Below are 18,880 nucleotides of genomic sequence, written 5' to 3'. Positions count from 1 at the left end.
AAGATATAGTCTACTAAATACTAACCCGAAGGCTTTAAAGAGTTAATGCTACTTTAAAGTAGACTGAACATAACTAGGCCATGTCTTTAGGGTAGAGGAGGGAATGCGGTTTTGTTCAATTTGTGCTTAGATATTTGTTTTACTTTGTATAGTTTTCCTTGAAATCCTAAAATGATTATATTCATTTGAAAAAGCATATAAGTTGAAAATTATTATAGAACATTTCTTAAGCTAATTTATCTTCTCTTGATTATTTTCCATAAATATTCCCTGATGTTTCCTTCTGTCTTTTATGTTTTTTGGAGTAATTTTGAAGTGTTTCAGAAACAGTCATGGTGAGCTAGCTGCATGCTAGCGTTCCAAAGTCTGTTTCCGTATTTCTATCCGACAGTAGGCTATTTGTTCTTGGATATGTCCTCAGGCAATCTTGACACAGAAATGCAAAGTAATCACAGTTATCTGGGATCTTTGATTAAAACTTACAGTGATAGCTTTGGCAGCAGAAATATTTTCATACACCAAGGTGTCACAGGCTCATTTTTTAAACTGTGATTAGATAATGAATCCACATAACCCTGAAAAAGTACATTTAAATTTATTTGTAAGGATTACCATTTATTCCGCCTGGCTATGTGCTGGGCATTTTATAAACATTATCCCTTTGAATTCTCACAACCTTGCTAAGTATATATTATTAGCCCCATTTCACAGATGAAAAACTGAAATTCGGAGTCATATAGCTATAAGTAACAGTGGTTGGATTTCCACACAGGTCTCCCTGATTCCAAATCTCCAGTTGTTTCCATTAATCTGCCACCTTGGGCTTTATAAGAGAGATAGGAATACATATCTAAATATCTAAAAAAAAGTTCATGATCCCCAAGTAATGTCAATTCATTTCAGGAGAACGAAGTATATGCAAGCCAGCAAACAGATCCAGTTGGAAATGGAGCCTACTGGGAATAGAACTACTTGTCTTTGGTGGTGGTGGTGCCTGCATATAATATATAAGTTAACTACTTTCAAATTAGTAAAGAAAAGACTGATCAGATATTTGGATAAAGAATAATTGAAAAATCTAGGAAGAATACACAGGGAAATTTTCTCTACTACTATTAAATAATCATACTAGACAATGTTTTTTCAGGGTTTAATATGAGCACGTCATTGGGAGAGGTATGCGAATGTCCTTCAAACTCTTGCTATTAACTGTTATAGCTGAGGAAATGGAGATGGAGAGGTTTAGCATTTGTCCAAGACAGCAAGTGGCAGGGTTGGCAATTAAAGTTCATGCTTTCAACCAAAATTCTCTTAAACACTATAAAGCATTGATGGTGCTGCTTCTGAACTATAATGTAGCTTCCCTACATGTTCCCTACCCTCATGCCGGGCTATGACATCTTAGGAAAACAACTATAATTGTTTAAAATGTCATAGCACAGAACATTAAACACAGTAATACTTGAAACCAGTTATATAAAGTTGTGAAACATACATTATGGATCTATTTGTTCTGTGAAAATAAAAAAAAAAAAGCTCGTCTTTTCAGCATAAATTTTGAAGGGAAACCTTATAACCATAATTATACTCCCAAATGAAACACCCCTCCTGGTATTCACATCTTTGTGCAGTCCTCTCCCACAATGACTCTCAGTATGTGCATAGGCTTTGCTTTGGACAGTAGATATAGCAAACATGACACAACAAGAGGCTTAATAAGTGCTAAAACACTGGGCATGTGCTCTTGGAATACTACTACCACCATGTAAGAAGCTCAGACTATCCTGCTGGAGAAATTAAATAGAGAAGAACCAAGCAGCCTCAGTCAAAAGACCCAGATAACTCCGAGCCATGTAAGTGATGCTATCATGGGCCAGCAGGCCACAAATGAACCACTAGATGATCACTGACACAGGAGTGACTCCAGGCAAGATCAGCAGAGAATTGCCAGCTGAACCTTGCTTAAATTGCAGAATCATCAACATATGAATGGTTTTTACTTTAATCTATTAGGTTTGGGAGTAGTCTGTTACAACAACAGATAACTGACACACTGTCCTTTTCTACACATATATGAGTGCCCATGTGAGTACAGTGCTTGCACATGTGCGCGCTCTCCCTCTCTCTCTCTCTCTCTCTCTCTCTCTCACACACACACACACACACACACACACACACACACACCCCTACACATACCACCCTCTTCTCAATATATTTTCACATATAACGTCTACATTTGACACTGGAAAAGAGAGTGTTACAAAATGTCTGGGTCGTATTTCTCTATACTGTATAAATCATTGATATTGCTGTCTTTGGGGTTATATTTTTATCAAGCTTATGAATACTTCACAAATACCAACTTACTGCACCGTGGTATGAAACTACCTAGAAAATATGATGCATACTAAAATACAAACTATATTTCATTGAAATAGTTGCATAGGCAATTATTTAGGCCTTACTTTACCCTTTTAGTAATTAAAAATATAAGATTCCACTGAGATAGATAAGAGTTTACCAGTGAACCAAGTAATACATTCAAACTCAGGAACATTAAAGTCCATAGTATAGAGGAGTCCATAGAGCAGGTATAAAATATGGTCATCTGTTTATGGACATTTTAAAAATATTCTTCTCACCTGCACTACTCATGGATAACAGAAATAGCAATAAGATATTATATATTATGGTGTAGGGCTTTTTCCCCAGTAAAATTGTAAAACCTTGGGAAGAGTAACATCTTTTTCCTCATTTATTAACAATCTATATAATGATATTGGATTTCTTCTTGCATATGAGTTTCCTAGGGCATTAGAGACAATGTGAAGACACTAAAAGCCTAAGAGTGCTTGACTAGCCAGAGAAAAAGAGGTAGGAGACACATTTAATTCATTTCACTATTCATCTCAAGATCTGGGATGGAATCAGCCTAGTTTGCTTTCAGGAAGGTAGAGAGGAACCAGCTACATGAGTCCCCAACTCCAGAGAGGGGATGATTTTACAGACACAGGATTTTAAAAACATATAGATGCCATTTGCCTTGGGAGCCCACCAAACTCCTAACCTTCCATCCAACATTACAGTTTTTGTCCCTGCTGCTCCTAAAATCCTGCACAACAGAGAAAAGTTGAGTCAGATAGGCTTTTGTAAAACAAGAGAAAAAATTTTAGAAATGTATTGAAAGCTCTGCTACTTTGACCTAAGTTCTCCTGGTCCAGTCCTTCTGAAAAATGAGAATAATAACTCATTCTTATAAGATTGTTGTAAGGCAGAGGTTAGCAAATTCTGGCCCATGGGTGAAATTTGGCCCACCTCCTCTTTTTGTATAGCCTGTAACTATTTCTAATCTAGCCTACAAGGTTATATAACATAACCAGTACTATGGCAATTTTTTTTTGTGATTCTTACTAAAAATTTAACAAAATAACACATGCCAAAATTTAATAATAATAAATATGTCATGGATAAATATTGATTTTGATTAACTCTGGAAAGCACAAAATATGTGTTTTTGTTTACTATGAAGGAAAATAGTTTTTAGTACATAGATAATGCTCATGGAAAACTTTTATATGAATAAATCCATTTAAACATTTTTTATCCATTCCTAACAACTTAATTAGCTATCATATTTGTTTATGTACAGTCAGCAAAATTCCAAAAAACCAGAGAATATTGGATAAATAAGACTGATATACACAAGAAAACCAATTTGCAAAATGGAATTATTCAGACTGGCTGCCTTTACTACTCTAATTACATATAATAGCTCTGTTCCTGTCTGCTTTGACTTATTTGTGTGGATCTTGTCTTAAATGACAAAGTGGAATATTTGAGGCTAACAAAAGCAGAAGAGGGAATATTTGTAAGAGAAACAGAGGAATCCTGGGAGCAGATGGGCAGATTAGAGAAAGAACAGCAGAGCCATGGCAGTAGCTGCACCTGTCAAAATTTGGCTGGAAAGTATGTTCCCAGTTGATCTGATTTTAGAGTAACCGGATGGGTCCATGAAATACTTATCCTGACACTTTAAAATTGTGGATTTTACGGTTTGCTGCTGCTCCTGCTGGGCTGCCTGTTCCATTCAGCTATGCTGAATCCACAGATCTGGAAATGGCATCTCTTGTCAGAGGGAGGACTGCTTACAAAAAGGCCAGTTTAGCTCAAAGAGACCCAAGACTAACAGTGAGCTCACAAGGTATTATAACTTGGAATATAATAAAGACAATAATAGAATATTGGGGGAAAATATCCAGTAGTCAGTGAGATTGGTAGATCACATAAAGATTTATTACCTGGCTCTGAATCTTGAACAGAGTAAAATTTGGTTTCAAAGGGCTCTAAGAAGTTTTCAGTGTTTTAATCTATAATGAATAAAAATTAAGATTGTAGATATATGGTATCTGGTAGAGTTTTGAGGTGTGGACTCTATAGATGCACGAAAGAAAGAAAGGGCCTAGGATGGGCCTAGATATAGACTGGCAGCCCTGAACTCCTTTATTCACCACTACATAGCCTCACTCACCTCTCCCTCCTTAACCAACTACCATCTAAGTTAAACTACCTACCAATCCTCTGAGATACAGCATCAAGATTTCCCAAGGTCTTGGATATTGCCAACTTACTTTGAAGCAATCTGGTGAACTCACTGCCCTGATTGAATCTTCAATAATTCCACCAAAAACAAACAAACAAAAAAGGACCAAGTAAAATCTTAAATATATCTATGAAGTGACAAGAAAGGAATATTGACTGAAGGCAAAAACCCACAAGATAAAGTCAGCTTTCACCTTGTGAGCATTTGCCAAATCTTGATACATTTCCAATTCAGTTTTTATTGGCTTTAAAATTGGGGAGGGTAGATAGGAGAAGGAAAAAAAGGCCAGCATCTCCTAACTTGGAGAATATGAAGAGATCTTTCCCCATAAACCTGGATTTCAAAGGGCTGTGATCCCAACAGAGTGGTGAAAATGAGGTTAAAATAATTCTACCCAACCAGTTACCCTTCAAAATGGGACTACAAAGAGAACTATGTTGATTCTTTTCTTTTATTTAAAAACATTTTTTAAAAATGTTTTGTTATTTTTGAGAGAGAGAGACAGAGACAGAGCATGAACAGGGGAGGAACAGAGAGATAGGGAGACAGAATCAGAAGCAGGCTCCAGGCTTCAGGAGGTCAGCACAGAGCCTGACACACAGCTCAAACTCACAAGTCATGAAATCATGACCTGAGCCAAAGTCAGAGATCATGACCTGAGCCTAAGTTGGATGCTCAACTGACTGAGCCACCCAGGCACCCCAAGAACTATGTTGATTCTAAGTGAAGGGGAACACCCTTGAGAATTTTTAACCACAATCTAGACCTCACATGGGTTTTATCTAAATTTATACTACTTATTTAATCTGAAAATCCTCGAGCTAAGAATTTCAAGTATTTCTGGCCTACAACTAGCAGAAGAAAATGAAACTCTTCTCTGCATGAAGTTAATTCTTTCCTAGATCTGAAATTATTCCTATAGATTAAACCCCAAGAAATATCGTCTTCCAGCCAAAATCATAAAATATAAATAAGTCACCAAATTAACAAAAAAAAAAAATAGAGAACAGAATCAGTCATAAAAATAGTTCAGATATTGAAATTACTGGACAGAATATAAAATAAGTATTTTTATTATGTTTTTAAAATATAATGAAAGGATCAGTAATATGAATAAAGATAAAGGGACTTTAAAATTTCCAGCCATATTTGAGAAATAATTAAGCAATTTCTACAAATGAAAAATATAATGATTGAAATTAGAAACTTTAAACAGTAAGACAGATCTGAAAACTGCAGCACAGGAACACAGAGAAATGAATAAATGTTGAAATACAGAAGAGAAAATGAGAAAGTCTAACATTTTAATCAGTTAAATTCTCTGTCTTAGTAAACATCAAGCAAGATGAATAAAGCGATATCTATCCCCTACTCAAATCACTGTAGGACTACAGAAAAAGAGAATATCTTAAAACAGAATGAAAAGACAGATTTACTTTTAAAGGAACTATAACTATACTGACAGCAGACTTTTCAATGGCACGAATGCATGCCAGAAGCAAGTGGAATATTTTCTTTTTTTTTTTTTTTTTTAATTTTTTTTTTTCAACGTTTATTTTTATTTTTGGGACAGAGAGAGACAGAGCATGAACGGGGGAGGGGCAGAGAGAGAGGGAGACACAGAATCGGAAACAGGCTCCAGGCTCTGAGCCATCAACCCAGAGCCTGACGCGGGGCTCGAACTCACGGACGACCGCGAGATCGTGACCTGGCTGAAGTCGGACGCTTAACCGACTGCGCCACCCAGGCGCCCCATATTTTCAATGTATAAACAATAACAACAACAACAACAAAAAACACAAAAAACAAAAAAAAACTTCAGTCTAGAATTCTATATCAAGCGGGGTGCCTGGGTGGCTCAGTCAGTTGGTTAAGCATCTGACTCTTGATTTTGGCTCAGGTCATGATCCCAGGGCTGTGGGACTGAGCCCTATATAGGGCTCCAGCCCCATGCAGGGCTTCATGTTGAACATGGAGCATGCTTAAGATTCACTCTCTTTCTCTCTCTGCCTCTCTCCACCACTCACTCTCTCTCTCTCAAAGTAAATAAGTAAACATTTAAAAAAGTGGTTCTAGAATTCTATATCAAGTAAAAATATCTTACCAAAAAGGGACAAAACAAGATGTTGTTATACAATGAAAACATTAGGGTTGGCTCACTGATAGACCCTCACTAAAATGAAATTTAAATGATATTCATCAGGCAAAAAGAATATGACCTTGTAAGAAAATCCAAGAAATAAGAGGAAATAAAATGCAGAGGCACTCATAAGTATCTGGATATATTAATTTAAACAATAATTTATAGTGGGACAAAATATAAAACTAAATACATGGCAATAATAACAAAGTTAGGGGAGCAGTAATTGCATTTAAAGATTTTAAGTTCTTTACATTGTTTTGGAAAAGGGTAAAAACATTGATTAAATTTATATTGGAAAAATACACATGCTAAATTTTCTGGAATAATTTTTAAAAATACATAAAAGAAGCCACATCTTACAAACTGGTAGATGAAAAATCTAAAAGAGAAAATTAATCAAATAATCCAAAGAAGACAAGAACAAAGATAAAAGAAGTATAGAATAACTAGGATAATCAAAAGCAAAAAAACACATGACTATATAAATAAACCCAAGTATTTTAATTATTGTAATAAACATAAAATTTTAAAATTTTAGGGATGAACCCATTGCTATACTGCAGCCTGGGTAGAATGCATCAGAAACAGTATTTACAACCTTACACATATGAGTAAAGAAGAAAAGATAAAAAATAATGAGGTAAGCACACAACTAGTTTTAGTACTTACTACCCATGTCACCATGAACAAATGATTTAACTCTGAGTGCCCCAGTTTCCTCATCTGTAGAATGGTAAAAATAATAGCACTTATTTAGGAATGTTGTGAAGAACAAATGGGTTTGCTAGACATTTCACATTTGCTCCTCCAGATCCACTCTCCTGCCTTCTGCACTCTGATCTGTGTCTCAGGAGGCTGACCTGCATGGATTGCAACTATCAGGCATTAGCATTCTTTCTCTCTGCAGGTTTCAAGCACCAGTGGGAGATTCTTTGGTCCGGAAAGAAAGAATACTAGTATTTATTCAAATGGCTCCTCCACTTCAGGACACTGTTTAGCAATGGCTGCATCCCTACAACTAAGGCTTTGAGTCCTGTTTGGTGACTTTTCCTCACCAGGTTCCAGTGACCACTGTCTTTTCCTGCACCTTAAAGCTAAGAGGTGGTAATAGTTTCCTACTGCTATTAGCCCCAAAGAGTTTCACCATCCATTTTTGGTTTCCTTTATTCCTGACTATAGCATCATAAGTAGTCCCTTAATTAAATTAGGTTTAACTAATCATATTGTGTTTGTTTCCTACAGGACTCTAATAGAATGAATTAATATATGAAGCATTCAAATATAATGCTGGGCACATAGTAAGCTTTTTACAAGAATTAGTCACTATTATTGTTGTTTTTATTGTTTCATTAGTACAGGCAGAAAAAAATGCATTTGATAATTTAATACTCATTACTCACATTTTTAAAGCCTATTTACAAAGTAAGAATAAAAGGGAAGTTTCTTAAATACAATAGACAATCTTCAATTCTTTCCTTAGTTGGCCCTCTCTGTAATTCAATTCCACTAATCACAATGTATTTTGAAATGCTCCCTGCCCTTGGTGTTCATGACATCACATTAGCCTCATTTTCCTCCTCCATTTATGATCATTCTTTCTACTTTTATAGGCTCATTTTCCTCTACTCATTCCCTATATGCTGGTATTCCTAAAGTTCTATCCCCTGTTTTCTTCTCTTTTCATTGGACATATTCTCTTTGAATTATTTGATAAAAGACGTGTTGCTGATAATTCCCAAATCTCTACTCCCAACCACAGATATCTTCTCTGAATTTTTAACCTATGCACAACTACTCTTAAATGACCCAAAACTACCTCAAACTCAGTCGTTCCAGAGAGCTCTTCATGTTTTCCTCCAAGTTTGCTCTTCATCTGATGTTCCTGATTTCAGTAAGGCCTCACAAACAACCCAGCCATCCAAGCCTGCAACCTAGGAAATCACCTCTGCTCCCTTTCGTCACACATCTCTTATACCTACTTCCCCCACATCTCTCAATTCCATCTGGTCTCCATCTCATCTGCCATCACCTTCCCACACTAATGCAACTGTCTACCAACTAGTTCCATAGTATCTCTCTTGGTTTCTTCAAAATCATTTTCAAGCTGTAACTTTTCCTAGTAATTAGGTTACTCCTGCTGAGGATCTTTCAATGGCTTATTATTGCCCTAAGAATAATATCCAAACTTTTAATGTGGCTTTCAAGATCCTTCATGATTGGATACATCCAGCTTTTTTCCTTTTTCTTTTTCTTTCTCATTCTATCCATATTGAGTTTTTCAGTCCCTTGAAAACGGCATTCCCCCTTACCTTTGGCTGGATATCTATGTATACTGTTTTCTCTGCCAGAAATATTTTTCCTCTCTGCATGGCTAATTTGTAAACCTTGGGATATATGCCTTTTATCTTTTTATTCAACTTTTATAGGAAAATTTAAACATATGCATAAGTAGACAAAATAGTTTAATAAAGCCCTATTTTCCATTCCTCAGTTTCAAATATCATTAACTCATGCCAATCTTGTTTCATCCATACCTTCATCCACTTACTCATCCTATATTATTTCAACATCATATTATTTCATCCATAAAAAAATCTTCACTATGTATCTCTAAATTAAAAGGACTACTTTTCCATAATTATAATTTTCATATTTTTAAAATTAATTAAAACCTTCAACTATCCAGTAGTGTTCAAATATCCAACTGCCTCATAAATTCCATACACATGAAATTATTTATACTCATAATTTCTTTATGTGACTCAAGATCCAAATAAGTTTAATACATTGTGACTGATAAATCTCTTAAGTCTCCTTTAATCTCAAATTTCTCTTTTATCATTTGCAATTTATCAAATGAAGGAAATGGATTAGATGTCATATAGAGTTCCCTAACCCTGGATGATTCTGATTGCATCTCTGTTGTATCATTTAACATGTTCCTCTGTCCACCATAGTTGCTATAATTTGGTAATTGGATCTAGAGATTCATTCAGAATCAGATTCTTTTTTCCCCCCAAGACTATATTATTACATCATAGGTTGTATAGTATTCTTATATCAGGGGATATAGAATGTCTACTTGTCTCTGTTATTATAATGTAAACAGTCAATGATGGTCACTGCTTGAATCCATTAATTGATTAAGGGCTGGGAAACTGTGTAATGTCTAAACATCTTATTCATCCTTTATGTCTGAATTTAGTACACTCCATTTTTTGGTAATTCTTTTCTGACTTTCCCTATCAGTATATACTTTTATACTAGGTCATGTTCCCCAGATATATATCACCTAACATACTCTTTACTTCACACTGTTGTTAACTTGAGCATCTGCTCCACCAGAATGGAAGTCTCATGTGCTTGGGAACATATCAGCTTACTTACTGTTAAATCCTCAATACCTATTCACAATGTGAGTCATATAGCAAATACATAAGAAGTATAGAAGGAACAGAGGAAGGGAGAAGGAAAAAGAGGAAAAGGAAAAGGGAAAGGAAATCAGAAAGAAAGAAAGAAAGAAAGAAAGAAAGAAAGAAAGAAAGAAAGAAAGAAAGAAAGGAAAGAAAGAAAGAAAGAAAGAAAGAAAGAAAGAAAGAAAGAAAGAAAAGGAAAAAAGAAAAGAAAAGATTTTTAAAGGTTGGTGAGAGGCATGGGGTTTAAACTTGTGGATTATGGACAACAGACCTCAGTCATAATGAACATAATGGAAGTAGAAAAGAGGAGCAAATAAAGGGTTACCTGGATTTATTTTTCTTGCTGGAATTAGGCCATTTAACAAGTATGTATCAGTAACTTTCAAATACAGATACATGGATTTAAGTATTAAATTCCCTCAGATGAGGTAAGAATAGCACAGAAAATAACATATTAAGAGGAAGATACCAACAAATACTCCAGAATCCCTATAGTGATTAAAAGAACAACAAAACAACCCCCTCAAAACAAAATAAAACAAAAACCTGTATGGTAATGGATAGAAATGTTTTGCCAAGTGTCCTTCCTACACCTACCACTCTGTTGGCTTCCCTCTTTGATAAGTGTTTTCAAAGTCAGTTTTGGGGTAGGGGCGTTATAGGGAAACTCCTCTCCTCTTTCTCCATCCTAGCCTTACACTCTGAAAAATAGAGATACTTGTACTAGTTCTGAAAACTGAACATAACTAGGAGTCATGAGCAGTTTGTGTTTCTGTAGGTAAGTGGCTAACTTAATTGTGCCTGGTTATACTATTTTATTTGAGATGTAAACAAAGAATGGGTAAATAAAACAAATAAAATATTCATCCCTATTTATACAGAATAAAATAAAATGGCTTATAACCATAATACCTATCTTTGTTGATAAGAAAGTTTCCCTTTATAATCTTTCAAAACTCAGATTTCCAGGAAGACTATCTGAATCCTCAGGTTGGTTAGTGGTCCCACCTTTCTATTCTGACCTTTCTATGGGTACATCATCAGCAAATGCCCTATTAAGTGGAAATTTTCCAACAGCCTTATTTATAAGATTCTCTAGGGCAATGATAACATTGCTTTCATCATTATATCCCTGCACTATAGCATGCACATGTATAACACAGAATATGCATTTAATTAATATTTTTGGAACAATGGCAACAAGGTGACCCCATATAAAGTAACATACATGCTCCCCTTAATCCAGTTACCATCAAAAGTAGTCCTCCAACACAAGGAGACTATAGTTAATCTCCTATTACAATAAAAGGTTAAACCAACAATCTTAATATAAACAAGAAAATTTTCTTCATATAGGCTTTATTTCAACTAAAGATAAAACTTCAGCTGATGGCACTCATATGTAATGCAAATACCTCGTGCCAGGTGAAGTATTTGAAAAAAGAAAACAGTGAATATGATTGTTCACATTCAACTTTGAATACAAATATATTCTCTAAGTGCTGAGCTTTTATACCCTCCTTCTTTTTATTTCTTGGCAAAATTATCTCATCTCTTCAAAACACTTTCAAACATTTAATAATGTAATATGATGTAATATAATGCCCTTACACAATCTCACAGTGAATGAAAGACAGTATAACCCAGTGAAGGAGTCTCTGTAACAATTTCAGTCTTGACTCTCTAATAGCCTAGGTATATAATTGTATATAGCAAATACAATCTATGTGTCTTATATATTGGTTTCCCAAATTTCATGACAAAAAATTAGGACATTTCTATAAAAATATCCCTTTTTCATTACGAATATTTGTACTAGAAAAATTAATGTTTTTCTGTCAACTGATTTTTTTTAACAAACAGATTGAGAAAGTTGGATAATGGAAATGTGGGTTTTTCTTTGTCAACTGCGAATTAAAACAAATGAAGTAACTCATTCCTACATTGAAGTAGAAGTATCAGATAAAGAGTAGGGAAAAGGACTAACATCTAGGTCAAGGTGAAGCATATTAGCAAAGTAGGCATCACTTCTTGTGTCCCATTCTACTGACATATCTCAGTAGTATGGAATTTGCCTACATATGGATCCCCATTGTAAACCAAATTTTTTGTTTAACATTTTAGAAAGCAGTTTTTTGTTTAACATTTTAGAAAGCAGTAGAGCACTCAGATGAAATATTCTTTTTTGTTGTTGTTATGAAGAAAGGTCTCAAGTGTGACCTCATCAGGCCTTTTTTCTTAGTCATGATTCTAATAGTCCATCAAAACCTGTACTTTCTCCCTATTGAGATTGCCCAAACTACCTAATTTCAAAGTGTGGCCTCAAATCTAATATTACATAAGCCTGAACTTCACAGTAGAGAGACTCTCATGATTATAACTGGGAGTTTATTGCACAGCTGGAAAAATCAATAACTTCATAATTTCAACTGTTTTTTGAGAGCCTCTGAAGCACTGTCCTAGAAGCATGGCGTATAAAAATTGTAAATATGATTCCTGTACTCAAGTAGCACATAGTAAGACTTAGCATGGCTTTGAGCATTCCATGAGCATTAAAGGAAGTAGGATAATCAAGGGCAGTAATATACATAGGGATAAAAAACATTGAAGCCCAGGTAGGGTCGAATGCTAAGTTACTCATTTTCAAGTTACATATTTTCTTCTTAACTTCTTGAAGCCTTAGTTTCTTTTACAGTGGAACTAGTGATACTTACCTCATGGGGCTACTGAGAAATTAAACTGGATAAGGTATATAAAAGGCTTAGCGCAATGTCTGGCATGTGAAAAGTACTCAAAATAGGAGAGTTAGTAAAAGCCAAGAACCAATAACTAATTAGTATATGCAGAAAGAGTAAAATATTTATTTTAACAGTCTTTTTTACTTCCTTTCCAATGAAAACACTTTTTCTGAAATATCCACAGCTAAGAATTTCTTTACTTGAATCTTTTGTTCACTTCTTTATATACATTAATACTATATTTTCTCCCTCTAACTTGTACTATATTTTGAGCCTCTTTTAAAGATCTATTTGAGGTTGACTCTTTGGGTTCCCTGTACAGTATACTTACAAACTACAAAAATGAATTTCAGGTTGTTATGTGTGTGTTGAAGGAAGAAAGACTAAGGAGGCCTGGATAATATTAATCTATTTTTTCAGGATCACATAAATTTCATGGATTTTGCAATTGAGTGGGGTATAAGTGATTTATGAATCAAATCCCACTGTATCTAGACTATACTGAGTGTCCCTGTTAGGACAAGATTAATGCTTGGTTGCTTTGAGTAGCTTTTTTTTTTTTTTAATTCTATTACGGTTCCTATAATGCCTTGTGCTGACAGTTGCAGTTTCCATAACATTTAGCACTGTTAATTTTATTTTGTCGGTATTGTAATAATGCTATTTTATTCATTTTTAATAGACCCAATTCAACTAGGATTCTATCACATCAGAATAAAACTGCAGCATAATGAAAGGAAACATGCTACATTAAAGATCTCGTATGGGCTTTTGCATGTCCTCTGGTCACTTTGCTTTTAAAGCTAGGGGGGTAAACACTAAAATTACTGTGTGAATTAAAACATTGCCACATCAATTTTATTGTGGTACTAATAGGTTGGCACAGTACATTTCAAATATGGTGATACAAATGCTTAATCTCTGAGCAAAACAATAAAATTCAAAAACATAACATTCCTTTGAGGGGAGGAGTTGCTTTTGAATGAGCTCAATTAAAAAAAAAATGCCAACTGATTACTCCAAGAACACTGAAAATCAGACATCGCCAGAAGGAACGTGTAAAAGCCTTTCTGATGGCTTGGATTAAAGACAAACTGTTCCCACAAAGCCTATCAGAGATAAATGAAATAAATGGAAGGAAGACGCAAACTCGGTCTTTGTTCCAATAACTGCCGAATGTCATATTGGAATTCTCAACACAGAACCAAATGGCTGGCAAGATCATCTGTATGCAAATGCAGAGTAAGTGACCCCTCCCCAGCTCAGTAGCTATTTTGAGATAATTGAAGTCTATACTATAGGAAAGTCGTTTCTTTCCAGAATTATGTTGCCTTTTCAAGAGACCTGAAAAATTCTATGTGAGCACTTAATGCCTAAAAATATGTTACTTTTATAGTTTAATAGACACGTGTCATTCCTTTAATTGCCCAGCATCTGAAATACTTTCCTACCTGCTGAAAAGTAAGGCTTCATTTCCCTCTCTCTCTCTCTCTCTCTCTATCTCTCTCTAAAAATCTATCACAGGCTACCTCTCCCTGCTACTGGCAGGTAGGGCAGATGACCCAGTCTTAGCCAATCTAATGATCCTGTCTGCCCCTGTGAACTGTTGGCAAGTAATAGAAAGAAGCAGGGACAGTTCATTCTCCCAGTGCCAACGGCAGAATCCAATGTCTGGGGTAATGGCAGGGGAGGTGTTGTAGCAGCAGAGGTTGGGAGGGGTGTCCTAACCAGGCCATTCCTGCTATATGACCTTGGCTGTTGTTCTTGCTACTGAACCTGCCTGCATTCCTGCCAGTTTACAGAATCTCTAGGATTCTCAGCAAACAGTGAGCTTCCTGGCAGCCTACCAGCAAATTTTTCTTTGCTGAAGTTAAGGAGCGTCAGCTTCTAATGCTCACAACATAGAACCCTGACTGATATACGGAGGGTTTAATTTATTGTTCAATGTCGCCAGCACTGCCATATGTGTTGTGTTCTACATATGAAAAGAATACTTTATGAGGGTATAACTAGTCTTTCGTTTGTCTGCTTGTATAATGAAAAACCTCATAATTCTAATGGATTCACCAGATAAAAATATTACTTAAGAGATGGATTAGGGTAGTTAGAATTATTAAAGATTAATATTGTGGTTGTATTATTGTATATCATATGATAAGTACAACAAATGATTGGTTACTAAAAATAATAGAAATGTACTTCTTGCTCTTAAAAAAGCTTTCTTTATAAAGAATAAACAGCTAAAAATTCACAAACTGCAACTGTATATTAGTAAAAATGTCACTTTAGAGATACGTAACTAACAAAAGACTTTGTGAGGTAGTACAGCATAATTACTGAAAATGCAGATGTGGGTTTCAATTCCTATTTGCCACCCACTAGTCTTGTGATTTTCATCATTCTACATCTCACCTTCCTCATCTGTGAAATGTGTATACTGATACCATGTAGCTCATGGTGCTCACATGATAATTAATTGAGGTATTAGACATGAATCTGGGAATAGAGTGCTAACAGATAGTAAGAGTTTATAAATGATGGGCCCATTTGCCTGGAAATTGAATTATACGATGATACTTTTGTCCTGACTTACACATGTGGGTGTGCACACACAGGCACACCACCACTACCAAACCTTTCCATGATCCCACACACAGATATGTTGGAATTTATGAGGTAAAGGTTAACACAGCTCAAATTAGCTTTCTCTCCCCTGGTCTCTCAGAGGTCATCAAAAGACATGGTCGTTTCCCCATGCCTCAGCCACCAGGGATCTCCTGGTGGCTGTTGTGCTACTGGCATGGTTGTTTTTGGCTTGTGTCATGTTTAATGAAAGGGGAAATACACACACGCGTGCGCACACACACACAAAATGTCAAATTCATCTTAAAAATAGTATTAGCAAGTTTGCTCTAGAACGAAACACACTAATGATTTAGGCAATGAAAGTGGTGTTCAGAGAAATACTGTTGAATTCTTTCCTGCCCTTTTCAGATTAGTTCCTCATCTCTTTCCTCTTCCACTGCTACCATGGAGCACCCATCCCCCCCATTCCTCATGTCAGACCAATAATGATGAAAAGGCATCCTGAAACTTCAAATACAGACTTGAAAGTAGGGTCAATGGTCCAAAACTGCCCATTGTTAAACGACTGATCTTAAATCTTTACCCCCAACCAGCCTGGCTAAACACACCATCTCTACCCCCTACACCACGCTCTTGCCTCCTACCAAATCTCCCTGCTCTCTACTCTGGGCCCTACCAGTTCTCTAGTCAATGTCCTCCATGATCTTTTACAAACATAAACCAAATCACTGCCTAGCTCCTCACAAAACCTTCAGTCATCCACCTCTACCCTAACAATCAAATCTAAACCCCGTACATGTGACACACAAGATGCCCATAGTCTGTACTTCAACCTCGATCTTTCCACCCTCACCTCAAACACTGTACTTGCCCATTGTGTGCTGGCCTGTCCAGGCTTCATTTTCTTCCTTGAATAAGCCATGGACTTCCCAACATAGGACCTTAGTGTCACCTTTCCCTCTGCACAAATCACTTCTTCACCCATGTCATCTCTTCGTTCTGTCTTATCACTCAGGTCTAGATGTCACCATCACCCACATACTCTCTCTATCCCATCACAATATTTTACTTTCTGCAAAGTTGTTTTCTGAAAGAAATTTCTGTCTCTCCCATGTACCAGTAGAATTAAGCTCCATGCAAGCTGGAACCAATTCAATTCTGTTTACCAGTATATTCCCCAGTATTTCCACATGGTAGTTATACAATAAATATCGGTTACCTGACCTGAATAAATATTTGGTCTTCTTTTGAAATCCCAAAAGATAATGGTCTCTCCCACCTGACTCTCACTATCCCTTCTGAAAGTTCCTCTCATTTCTTGAGTAGGATTCTGCCAGGAAGAAAAAGTGGCTCCATAGCTACTGGCAACTTTGGGTTATGTTTCTGGTTAATAAGGTGGTTATAGCCTTTGCCAGTTTCACAAATAACAGCCTGGACTTTCCCCTTTGCTAACAGGGTCTTCCACACTCTTCTCCGGGCTAAAGAACAAACTATCCAGTACTGTACCTCTAGATCAGAAACCATAAGTAGACAACCTCATGTAGTAATAGCACACCTAAGCTCAGCCCAGGAAATTTCTTCACCACACATTAAGATTACCAAGGTACCTAAGTGCAATTTCACATCAGGCTTCCTGCCCCACAACAGAGGGTGAGGAGGCAGCTCATTATCTAAGTTTGAATTGAAGTGTAAAATGCCATATTTTCACAGAAAGAAGGAGATGTGTTTTCTGTGAAGAATTCCAGTCTTGGGTTCTCACTCAGTCTTTTAATTCCTAAATGCAGACAAAAACTAAATAAGCTTCATAGAATATATACATAAGAAGCTCTGTTTAACCCTAGGCGATTTAACACCTCAGTGGTTTTATAAGCGCCAGATCTCATTAAATCTTGAGTGTGTGTGTCTTTGTGTGGGTAAGGCAAAGGGTGGCCCCGGGAGCAATCGCGGCCACACTGAATAAGCTATTGAAGGACCGAAATTAGGAGGCAAGCAACAGCGACATCTAGCGTGGGTAATAAGAGCTGATAAGAGCAAACTCCTGTTCTTCCTTTAGTAAAACTGAGAATGTAATAAAGAAATGGATGGCAAGTTAGGGTCAGAAAAGTAATGATAAGGGTACACGTGAAACTAGAAGGCAGATATAAGAGACAACTATAGAAAAAGACTACTCAAATGACCTTGCCACTAAATTTTCTTCTCAATTATAATTATGCACTTTCACACCCCACAAAATCCCTAAACTGTCCCAGTCTCTTACCTCTGTCTCCCCCCACAGCTCGTCCCAAACCCTTCCATCATGCCCTTTGTAATCAGCACACTATTTACCTCTTGTTTTAAAAAGGTCCGTTTAGATACGACCTGCTCTGAAACCTTCTTGAGGAAAAGTTCTTCTGTTTCTCACCTTAAAATCCCACCCTGATAGTCCTGCTTCCTCTCACCTATTTCTTCCTCTGGCAAAAATCCCTGTTCCTTTGAGCTCCTGTTAATAGGCTATATCATTCTACCGCAATATTGGTTGCAATCATCTGCCAAACACCGGCTCATTCACAATCACTTACTGAATATTTTAACTCCTGATGTGCAGTTTTCCCTGGACTATACTGTCACCTCTTCACCTTCTGTCAGTCCCCTCCTGGATCCATTGCCCTCCTGTCCAGCCCACATGGTCAAGGTCAAATATTTTATTCCCTGCTTTGCAAATACTCTCAATTCCCTTCCTGCTTTCTCTCTCCCCCGAACTGATGGATAAGATGGTGTATCCATGCCTACAGCTACACAGCTGAACATTCCTGAAGAAAAATGACTCAATCTGGCTGACTGGTTTCACTTTAAATTCATGATTACAAACCTTAAATAGATGCTCACTACTGCCTCGTAATCCTACTATGTTTCTCAAGTAGTAGAACTTCGAACTCACCAAGAACTAGTTTTATACATACTTCATCCTCACTCGAGTATAAAGGCCTCATCTCATTACTCTCTAGAAAATAAGAAAGTCAGTGATCTGCTTTATATTCTCAGCAGCTGAAGCCATTTTTCCCTTTCTTGTATTGAAGCCTAACCTCTCCTTGTGAGCTCAGGTTTCCACCTTCTCTCAGATGTCACTACTTTAGTCAAGTCCCCACCTGCCCCCCTCCCATTAGCAATTCTTTCCACTGAAACAGATCTATCTTTATATAAATATGCTGCAGTATCATAGATGTAAAAACAAAAACAAAAAACAAAAAAACAAAAACAAACCTCTCCCAACCCCAAAATATTCTGTTCTCTCCTTCATAGCCAAATTCCTCAAAAGAGGCACTACCTGTCCTGCCTCCACTTTCTCACCTCCCAGTAGCTCTTCAACCCACCTCTGTCTGGTTTCTTCCCACATTGCTCTGGGGAGCACTTCTCTCTC

This window comes from Puma concolor, chromosome B2, assembly GCF_028749965.1.
Source record: "Puma concolor isolate L17-30 chromosome B2, mPumCon1.1.hap2, whole genome shotgun sequence".
Classification (NCBI taxonomy): domain Eukaryota; kingdom Metazoa; phylum Chordata; class Mammalia; order Carnivora; family Felidae; genus Puma; species Puma concolor.
Note: the sequence above shows the minus strand (reverse complement) of the source record.